The sequence below is a fragment of the Mustela nigripes genome, chromosome 2, assembly GCF_022355385.1.
Source record: "Mustela nigripes isolate SB6536 chromosome 2, MUSNIG.SB6536, whole genome shotgun sequence".
In the NCBI taxonomy this organism is placed as follows: Eukaryota; Metazoa; Chordata; class Mammalia; order Carnivora; family Mustelidae; genus Mustela; species Mustela nigripes.
In genome coordinates, this window is record NC_081558.1 from 57,293,181 (window position 1) to 57,304,157 (window position 10,977).

Here is a 10,977-nt window from a genome sequence, read left to right on the forward strand (position 1 = left end):
CCTGGGCACACACCCCCACCCCCACCTGGTTGGCGCCCTGCTCACTGCCCTCTGCCACCTGAAGACAGTACAGGTTTGCCCACAGCTGCCGCTCCAGGAAAGTGGGCTGGGAGGCAGGAGTTCCTGGTGGGTTTGGACCCTGGAACTCCCACAAACTTCATGTGTAACCCACCACTACCCCCGCAATGACTCTGTCCCCCAGTTTGTGAAAAGATGCTGGATGTGTGCAGCGCTCTCCAGCTTTGGCAGCCCAAGCCCGGACTTCTGAACAGAGAGGTCCTCAAGAGAAGGGAGAGCCCACAAGAATACAGCCTTCCTGGAGAATGAAACACAAAACAAAAGACCCCGGTGTAGAGCAGAGTGTGGAGAGTCTGGGTCTAGGATGCAGAACCCTGGGGCTCTGGGTGGGCTTCTGTGCTTCCGTGGGCCTCAGTGTTATCATGGCTAAAAGGGGTGTCCACCCTAGAGCTCCAGCAGAGGCACCTCTGTGCGGGAGGGTTTCCAGAAGGCCTGGGTGGGAGTAACCAGCCTCAGAGACAGGATTCTGAGGCCCTGCCGCCTGAGGGCCCTTCCCCAGGGAAGGCCCCATTGGCTGTTAACCTGTTGAAGGCCAAAGAGTCTGTCTCCCCAAAACATGTTTTAAACCGAGAGGTTGGCTCCATCCTAGGCCTGGATTGGGAGGGAGGGTGGCAGGGCCCAGTTTGGGATTTAAAATCTAGAGAGGCACTAATTACTTTTCAGCATTTAAAGGGAGACAAAAGGAAATTCACACAGCGAGACTGTGGGAAGGGTTGCCTTCAAGATGCAAAAGTGTACTGTGAAGCCCTGAATGGGGAGATTGTTAGGGGCCCTGGCTCCCCTCCCCCTGTGGCTGGGCAGTGGGCTCTGAAGGGCTGGTGGGTCTGAGGAACCCCAGAGAAGCGGCCAGGGATCAAAGGAGCGGACAAGTCCGTGCTGAGGCCAAAAGGGTGTGAAACGTGGGGACACAGAGGCCTCGCTTGGAGGGAACCGGCTGGCCCCTCTGGCCCGGAAGCGTCTCGAAGGAGGAGCTGGGCTCCAGCTCTGCAGGGAGAATGGGTCACAGCCATGGGGCTGGTTCCTAAGCACAGACGGCCTGTGCGTAGGGCACCAGCAAAGCAGGAGCCCCACAAAGGGTTCTGATAGGATACGCATTGTATGAGAATGGAGCAAGTAGTGCTCATCAGAGAAGAAGCCAGAACTTGTGGGACCTCTTCAAGTGCTGTTTTCATTCTGAATTGCATTAAGGGAGAAGGGACAGCTGGCCCACGTGCGCACACCTAGAGACAAGGTCCACCGAGGTGACATTGCTGAGGGTGATCGGAGGTTTGAACCCGTCTCCAGAATTGAGGCAGCCCTCCCCGTCCATTCTCCAAGAGCCATGAAGGCTGCTGGACCGAGCAGGGAGTGGGTGGGAGCCGGAGTAAAGGGAGCTGGGGGACTGGGCAGACCCTGCCGTAAGTCACGCTGCTCACGCTGCCTTTCCCAGGCCTTTTCCGCCATTTAAAAGTCCATTAGTTATTCGGGGTCTAAAATCCAACGATGGGATGTGCGAACCCTGTCCGGCAGCCCCACGGCCCATACAGAGCCCTGCTCCCCACAGCCCCCAGCTGGGCCAGGCTTTATTCGAGTGGCCCCTCTGGTGGGTGTGCAGTGCCATTTCAATGCTTCCAGGACTTTCTTCACTAGCCAGGAAATGCCTACGGTATTCATCCCATAACTGGGGTTTCTCTGTCAGAGAATTGTTCATTTTTGGTGACCTGTGGTCAGGTTGTCCTCAGAACCTGCCCCTGCACCCCCATTTCCTCCACCCCTGCCCTGTGCCCCCACCTGGGGCCTGTTGCTGAGAGCCAGTGCCACCCCAGGGGGAGCACTCAGACCTCGGGGTTCGTTTTTCTTCCTTTTCATGTTCTGTAACCCCCAGCTTGTGTGTATGTGCTCTCCCCGGGGCACCCCCATCTCAGGGGCCGCCAGGACTCCTCAGGGCCTCCCCCCCGCAACACCCTGCCACCACCCCCGTCTCCTCCAGTGAGCTGTGGGTCTGTGAGCTGTGGTCCAGCGGTCTGCCTTCTGCCAGCTTTTCTACCTTCCTATCCCATTCTTCATCCCTGTCAGAAGCCTCAGCGGCCTGCCCATCTGCCTGGCTGCCCCAGGCTCTGCGTCCTGGGGCCCTTGGGGCTTAGAAGTGGGGTCTCTGGCCAGCCCTCCAGCCCATGTGCGGCACAGACAGGGCCTGGCAGAGGCGCTCAGAACTTGAATGAGGGTTTGTGGGTTCGAAGGAGGGAAAGAGCCCTGGAAAAGCTGGAAAAAGTCTTCTCCTGGCCCCGCCTCTGCAGAGCTGTCCCCACCCAGGCTCAGCCTTGGGTGAGGACCGAGGAGAGACAGCTCAGAGGAGCTGGACCCCTAGCGTTAGGGAGGCAAGGCCAGGGTGAGAGGAGGGTAGCTCCCCACCGGAAGCCTTCAGGGGAATTCCTTTCCTTGGGGGCAGTCCTGGACCCCACCCCCACTGCCCCAGGGCCAGCTTACAGGCTGCGAGGCAGGGAGCTGGCCTGGCTGGGGCTTGGGGACCCTGCAGCCTCGCCTCTGCACCGCCCCCCCCAACCAGGGAAGTGCTGGCTCTGCAGGGGGCCTGCCCTGCAGAGCTTGGTTTCCTGAGGCGGGAGATGCCCTAACCGTCTCCCAGCCTCAGACCTGTAGTAGAGCTTGACCTCTCTTCCCCTGAAGCCTCTGTCCGAGGCCCGAGGAGCTGGGATGGGGTCAAAAAACTATTCTGGGAGGGGACCCCAGACAGCCAGGACAAAACCTGACCCACAAACCCCTTTCCTAGGTCTTAGCCTTGGAGGCCTGCTTCAGCCACCCCTGCAGCGTGATCCATTGGCTGAGGTGCAGGCGAGGGGATCTTGGCTTTATCTCCCTTTCTTAAAAGCAGTCTCAGTCTGTTGACCAACTTTCTTCCTGGGGAAGAACCGAAAGCCCTAACGGGTAGCAGAGCAGCCTGTAGCCCCCTGATTAACAGATGAAGCCCGGGCGCCACGCTTGCCAGGAATCGAACATTCCTGGCAGTTGCGGGTAAGGGGTGGTGTATTTCTACCTCCACTGTCCAGATGAGGAAACTGAGGCTTCAGAGAGGTTCGGTAATGTCCCTAATGATATCGCGCCAGGAAAAGATGGCAAAGCATTTGCTGTTTTCCCCATTGCCCGCCCCCACCCCCGACACTTTCTCATACTTGGCTTTATACCACTGATCACTTTTTGAGATTATCCTGTCTTGTGTCTGTTGTCCCTGCTAGAGCAGGGACCCTGTCTAACTCACTGCTGCATAGGGTCTGGCACATAGTAGGCCCTCAATAAATATTTGTTGAATGAATGAGATGGGATTCAAACCCAGATCTGGCTGGGAGGCTGTGCTTCCTGCACGCAGAGTTGTGAACTACATGGGTCACAACTCAAAAGTTGTGCACTGAGCCTGCTAAGCCACCTGGCAGAGCGGGCAGGGACCCCACAGTGTTGTGTTGTGACCCCTTTGAAAACCCTAGTGGAATCTTTGATCATCTACTGTGATCTTTGCATTGCTCACAGAATTTTATTTCATACTCATTTGCCTGTCCCATTTGGGGATCCTGAACTTGGACAGGAACAAGTTAACAAATGCCCTGGAAGTTCCCTCATGAGATGAGGCGCAGTCTCAACCTAGACTCTGTTCCCTAACTGCCATTATCTGAGGGGGGCGGCAAAGAGTGGGGACGTTATGGCTGCACTGGGTAGCAGGTAGCAAAGATGGGCCACTTCAGACAGCCACATACCACCTGGCTCTGGCATGGCCTCCTCCTCCCCCAAGCTCAATCCAGTCCATTTTCCACTTAGAGACAGCCACAGAAGCTTTAAAAAGGCCAACTAGAGCTTCTTGTCCTGCTTGGACCCTTCAGCTGCCCCCTGCCAGGCCCTGCAGCCCTCAGGCCCTGCTGACCTCTTCGACTTTATCCCCCAGTGCTCCTGCCCTCTTTGCTGGGCACGGCTGTGGCGCCAGGCATCCTGCTTCCTGGCCCCCTTTCCTGACAGCCCCCACAATCTGCACTAGCTCCCTCAATCCTGTCATCCTGATTCCTTTTCTCATAAGTTTCCTCTAGTTCTGTGAGCTTTTACTTGCTTGCTTCCTATCTGTCCCCTTGCCTCCAAGACCTTGTCTGTCTTGTGTAGCATCAAATGATGAGAATCTAGAAATGAATCCAACTCCTGGGCCTAGTCAGGTTCCAAAATGTATCTAGGGAGGAGATAAAAAGCCCAACCAAACCAGTGCCTAATCTAGAGCCTGACATATATAGCTCTCAGAAAATGTGTTCCCTTCCTTTACTCCCCTCTCATCAGGTAATCTGCCTGGAAAGATGTGGCCTTTGAGAAATGCTTTGGGACCATCAAGGGATTGAATGGGAGGATTCTTCGCCCTGTCTTGTAGTCCCATCTGCCCTGCAGTACCCGGCCCCCCCCCCCCCCTCATTTTACATGAAGAAGCTGAGGTCCAGAGAAGATGCAGGACCCACTCGGGCTGTTTGGATTATACTCCAAGTCTGATTCCCAGTCCAGTGCTCTTGCCCCACCTGAACCCTTGTCTGTCCAGTTGAGAAAGCCTCGAAGTGGGTCTCCCTGTTGCTAGATCTTCACAGAGGCCAGGTTTTCCCCAAGCCCCCATCAGATCCTGCCCACCCCTGCTGAAACAGGGCAGCTTCCCATCACACTTAGAATAAAATCCAAATGTCTCCCCACAGCCGGTGTGTGGTCTGCGCCCTGCTGGTCTCACTCCTGTTCCTACCCCAGCTCCCTTTAGCTGCTGGCCTCTCTGTCCACGCCTCAGCCAGCCCAGCCACAGGCCAGGGCAGTGCCTTTGTGCTGCTGTTACCTCTCTTGGTAGACTTTCACAGGCTTTGTCCCTTTGTGCCAATCAAATTAATGTCCTCAGGGAAGCCCTCCCTAAACACCCCATCTGAAGTAGGGTTACCCGCCCCCCCACTTTGCATCTTTCACAAATACTTTTTCCATGTTTTCCTTCATAGCACTTAACATTGAGAATTTTTGGATTGATCGACCTAGTTTCCCTGCCCCACCCTAAGGTCAGCCGGTCTAGCGTGTCTTCAGATCCTCTGTACCTGGCACACAATAGATGCTCAATAAACATTTGTTTGAACAAGTGAAATAAAAAGGGCCCTCCTGGGGTACAGAGATTTGGCCCGATCAAATCTCTTGGGGCAGAAAATGTCCCAACTGTTAAACTAGGTGTCTGGAGCGCCCGGGGGTGGCGTTGAAGAATAAGACGGCCTCTTCCCGCCCAACCCCAGCCCTCTTGACTGGCAGGGCTGCGAGAGGAGTTGGTTCACCGAGGGAGCATCTGCATGGGCCGCGAGTGCTGGCAGCGGTGTGTGCGGTGCATTCTGGCTCCCCGCGCCCGGGCCGGGGCGTGTGGGCGGGACGGGCATGCCAGCCGGGGCCCGAGGGTCGGCTTGAGGTCTGGGGCGTGGGAAGGACCCCAACGTCAGGGTTAAAAAACACCCGTGGGATGTGGCGACGACCGAGGCCATGGTCCACGGTGGGGATCTCTGGGGGGCAGAACGAAGAGGGTTCCCGGGACACGCTGGAAAGCTGCTCAGGGCTGGCTCCCGCGCTCCCGGCCCTACTCTAGGGGGAAGGAGCGGCGATCGCCCGGCCCTTTGCATGTTGAGCGGCCTCAGTCAGGGTCGCTCCGGAGCGGGAGGGGAGTGGCACCCCTCCCCCCAACAGCTCCTCCGTTTCACGAGGGTCCCGGGCACTTGGGGAGCGCCTCTGTTCCCGGCCTCTCTGCCCACGCGCTGCCGCGGGGCCCTGTGTTTGCTGGCGGCCGCCCTTCCTTCCCTCCCCGGTCCGCCCCGCCACCCCAGTCGCCCCCGTCGCCACCACCGCTGCCAGAGGTCAGACCCGCGCATCTGCGGCGGCGAAGATGCAGACCCCGCACTGCGCTCTGGGCGGCCGTTGGACGTTGGGCATGCGCCCCGCTCCTGACGTCACCGTTGCGGTGGCCAGCCCCGCCCTCGTCTCCATGGAGACCAGCACGCTTCCCGGCGCCCTCCCGCCAACTGCCGTAGCGCGGCTGCTCCTGCCTGCGCCTGGCGCTGCTGTGGACGCAGTGAGCCAGGGTCTCCCAGACCCTTATTAACATGCAGACACGCAGACGAGTCTCTGAAGAGTCAGGCAGTAGGTTCAGGGAGGGTCATGGGAATCCCTCCTTTATCAGGGTGATTCTTTTGCTCGATGAGGATCGTCAGCCTTGGGAATGGAATTAACCGAAGCCTAGGGAGTTTAGACCCTTGGGTATTGTTACTAGCAATCCAGGGCCTGCATTAGAACTTCGCAGCAGCTCGGTGCTCCTGAAACGTTGCTGGTGTTTCCCTGGGGTGCAGCCGAAGCCAGACTCCAGGGGTTTGCAGCCCTGGGCACAGATCACCCAGATAACTTGTCCCGCCCCTCCCCCATGGAGCTGCAGTGGAGGTTCTGAGAAGGTGTTGTGTAAAGGGCCTATCTCCCCTCTGCTCCCCCAGGAAAGCCCCGGCAAAGACACTGCTTTGGGGACTGCCAATGAGCAACGAATCTTAGCCAGGCTATCACAGAAGCTCTGCAAAGCTGACACTGTCTTTGATCTTGAACTGGGAGGCTGAGAGAATATTGGAGCGCCCACTGGTCTCTTCCACTTCAGGCTAGGCCACATCTAAACCTGCCCAGACAAACGGCTGGTCTGGGAACACCCCCAGAATAGATTTTTAGCTGTCTAGAGTCCCAGCAGAGGAACCCATGGGTTAAAAATATACATACTGGGTGGGGCAGGCTGACCTGAAAGGTGACTTCTAGGGTGACATGGTGAAATGAAAGCTGGTGTACACCTGACTTAATGCAGCGCCAGCTAGCAAAGCTAGCCTCCAGAATGACCTTTTAGCTGATCCCCACTGACCACAGGCTGAAGGCACCATTTCTGATGCTGTCTTCAAGGCCTGTGCAACAAGCACCTGCTGGCGTCTCCACCTTTAGAATCTCTGTGGCCAGCCCCAGTGGTTATAATGAATGCTGGGGACCAGTGCTTCCCAGACCTGCCTGATCATAAAACCACCGGAGACATAATCACACGTAGAACATCACACTACGCGAGTCTCAGTACCTGGCTCACACCCAGCTGTGAGAAGCCCAGACTAAGCTCAAAAAAGCTGCAGCTAATTCAGAAAGGGCTGAAGCCCCTTTCTGGCTGGCTTATGTGCTACTTATAACAACCTGCCTTTGTCAGTAACCCAGCATCCTACTTGGGCACACCAGTGATCAGAGACCAAATTGTTCTGGGGAGTCTGTGCCTCCTTCCTATCCAGGCGAGGCTTCCCGAAGGGCTGGGATAGTCACAATTTCCTCCGTGACCATATTCATGTGCATACAAAAAGGGCATGTGAAGAACAGCTCTGTGGGCTTCAGGCCTTGATTAAGAAAGGAAAAGGGTTTTTTCTTTTCCTAATAGAAATGCACAAAGCAGGAATAGAAATAAACCTCCGTGCCCACTAATACCAGTCTCTTGCAAACCTGTCATCTTACAGAGCCAACGATGCTGGACTACAGTGACTCCCGGCTCCTTTCCTAGTTCAGAGGCTTTTGGCTCAAGGTTCCACCCAGAAGTATGGTTCTCAACTACACACTCAGATCACCTGGTACACTTTAAAAAAAATACCAGTGCCTTCTCTCAGACCAATTGAATCTGAAGTGCTGAAGGTAGGGAACTGGCATGACAATGTTTTTTGGTTTTTTTTTTTTTTTTAAAGATTTTATTTATCAGAGAGAGAGAGGGGAGAGAGTGAGCACAGGCAGACAGAATGGCAGGCAGAGGCAGAGGGAGAAGCAGGCTCCCCGCCGAGCAAGGAGCCTGATGTGGGACTCGATCCCAGGACGCTGGGATCATGACCCGAGCTGAAGGCAGCTGCTTAACCAACTGAACCACCCAGGCGTCCTGGCATGACGATGTTTTAAAGTTCTAGCTCTCAGGACAAGTCTTAAGCATCACCGAGGGAGAGAATGACTATTTGGGGACATGTGTAAATATTGTCTTGGCAGCTCAAGGTCTGGAGCCCAACAGAAGGAGATGAACTCCAGGGGCAGCCAGTGGTCGAAGGGGCAGGTTTCTGGGCAGCCCAGCTTCTGGAATGGCTGTGGGAGCCACTCCCAAGAGTAGAGAGCAATCTGAAGCTGGGATAAAAGGGAAGCATTGCGCGGGGTGGGGTGGGTGGGTGGGGGGGGTGGATCTCACTTCCCTGGACCATTTCACAGGGGAGAGAAGAGTGTCCCAAAGGCCTTCTCTCTCTCTCTCTCTCTTTTTAAAGATTTTATTTATTTGACAGAGAGAAATCAAAAGTAGATGGAAAGGCAGGCAGAGAGAGAGGGGGAAGCAGGCTCCCTGCTGAGCAGAGAGCCCGATGCAGGACTCGATCCCAGGACCCTGAGATCATGACCTGAGCCGAAGGCAGCGGCTTAACCCACTGAGCGACCCAGGCGCCCCCTTCTCTCTCTCGTTTTAGATTTTTTAATTTTAATTTTTATTTGACAGAGACACAGTGAGAGAGAGAACACAAGCAGGGGGAGTGGGAGAGGGAGAATCAGGCTTCCCATGGAGCAGGGAGACCCATGTGGGGCTTGATCATGACCTGAGCTGAAAGCAGACGCTTAACGACTGAGCCACCCAGGCGCCCCCAAAGGGCTTCTCTTTTCCCTTCTTCTACCTTCCAGGAGCAAACCTGGCAGATGTGGCCCATAGGCTCTCTTAAAGCATCATGGCCAAAGAAATCATCCCTCCTCACTCCTCCCCAACACGGCAAAATGCTCTCCCTCTCTTCATACAAGGGAGTTGCAAGCAGAAGGCTACAAGAACTCAGAACTCGAAAGCTGCCAACCTGGTCTGAGAGCTGAGTTTATATCCCTTTGTCTTGCATGCCCTGTGACTTCCCAGTACTCACAGCCAGCCTCTGTTGCAGCTGGGAGGAGGGCTGATACCAAAGAGGTGGCCTTTGTGGGGAGCCGTGGGGTTTCTGTGAGGCTAAGCCCTATTTTTTAAAAATTATTTATTTATTTAACCGGTGTCCTTTTTTAAATAAAATACACATAACATAAAATTTACCATTTTAATCATTCTTAGTGTACAGTTTAGTTCATCAAGTATATTCACAATATTGTGCAACTGTCATCACTATTTATTTCCAGAGTGTTTCCAACGCCCTAAATAGAAACTGTACCGACTGCACCAACCAACCAAATATTAACCCTCTACCCCCCCTGCTCCCCCATTTTTTTCTTTCTTTCCTCCTTCCCCCCCTCCCTCCCTCCCTTTCCTTCCTTCCTTCCTTTCTCTTGACAGCTTGAGCGTGCAAGTGGGGATGGGGTTCGGGGCAGGGAGAAAGCTCCACGCCCAGTGTGGAGCCTATGTGGGGCTCTCTCTCATGACCCTGTGATTGGGACTCCAGCTGAAATCAAGGGTCAGATGCTTAACCAACTGGGCCACCCAGGTGCCCCAGGAGCCCTTGCTTTTAGATGATCTTGACTAATAGGAATGTTTCTCAAAGAGACCATTGTAATTATAGGTTGCTAGATTTCATCGTGTTTGGAAATATCCATAGATTCTGTCACACTTACCTATTTAAATTTAAAAGATTCCATTTCTTTTAGCTAAGCCTTTTTGGGTCCTTAGAGCCTGAGTGATGTGTCATGGAGTTGGGCATTGTGTGGGGTTTTATAGTGTACCTTGTTGTGCAGAAATTTTCTTGAGGTTGGCAGGAGACCCAGTGTCCATCTATTCTGTTCCATGGCCAATAACATATCCTAACATGGGAAGCTTTGGGTTAGGTGGTCTGAGCATTCTAACTACTTTTATTTTTATTTTTTAAGATTTAATTTATGTATCTGACAGAGATATCACAAGTAGGCAGAGAGGCAGGCAGAGTGAGAGGGGGAAGCAGGCTCCCCGCTGAGCAGAGAGCCCGATGTGGGGCTTGATCCTAGGACCCCAAGACCAGGACCTGAGCCAAAGGCAAAGGCTTTAACTCACTGAGCCACCCAGGCACCCCTCTAACAGCTTTTAAATGTTCAACCTGTGCCCACCAATTTGTGGCTGCTTCTGAGGTTCCTCTTAGCCACATACTTTATCTACCAAAAAAAAAAAAAAAAAAAACATGCAAGTTAATATTTCAACAGTAACCAAAGGAGGTCATGGCTTCCTGGCCAAGAGAAGGCCCTTGTATATATCACCTCCAGCTTCCACCATGGGAACTCGCACTGGAGAAAGGAATCAGCAGACCTCAACACATGGGGACTTCAGACTGCAGGCTCCACCTGAATGAAGAACTATACACTGTCACTAACCGTTCCCATGTGGATCTTTGGATAGAATCCCGGGGTAGGGTTTTCTATTCATTAAACAAGAATTGTGGTCTGAAATAAACACGAGGGTGTTGGGCTCTGGGCAGAACTGTGTGACAGCCCAAGTTCACCTGCCCTGAACTCCCCCTGCCCCCAACTTCTATTCTACTTCCAGCTTCTTTTATTTACATTAAGGTTTTTAAGTTTCAAGGTGCACCCATGTCATGAACTTTATTCCTTTTTATGGCTGAATAGTAGTCCATTATATATTCCACAGAATACTACTCAGCGATAAAAAAGAGTAGAAGTATCTCATTTTCTTTATCCATTCATCCACTGAGGGCACTTGGATTGTTACCAGCCTTTGACTCTTGTAAATAATGCTGTTGGGAGTATGATGTAGGAGTGTCTCTCTCAGAGTCCCAGCTTTCAATTATTTCGGGTCTGCATCTAGTAGTGGAATTGCTGGGTCGTATGGTAATTCTCCGTTTATCTTTCAACACGTTAAGTCTTTGAACAATGGCTAAGTATTTTCCACAGCAGCTGCACCATTTTACATTC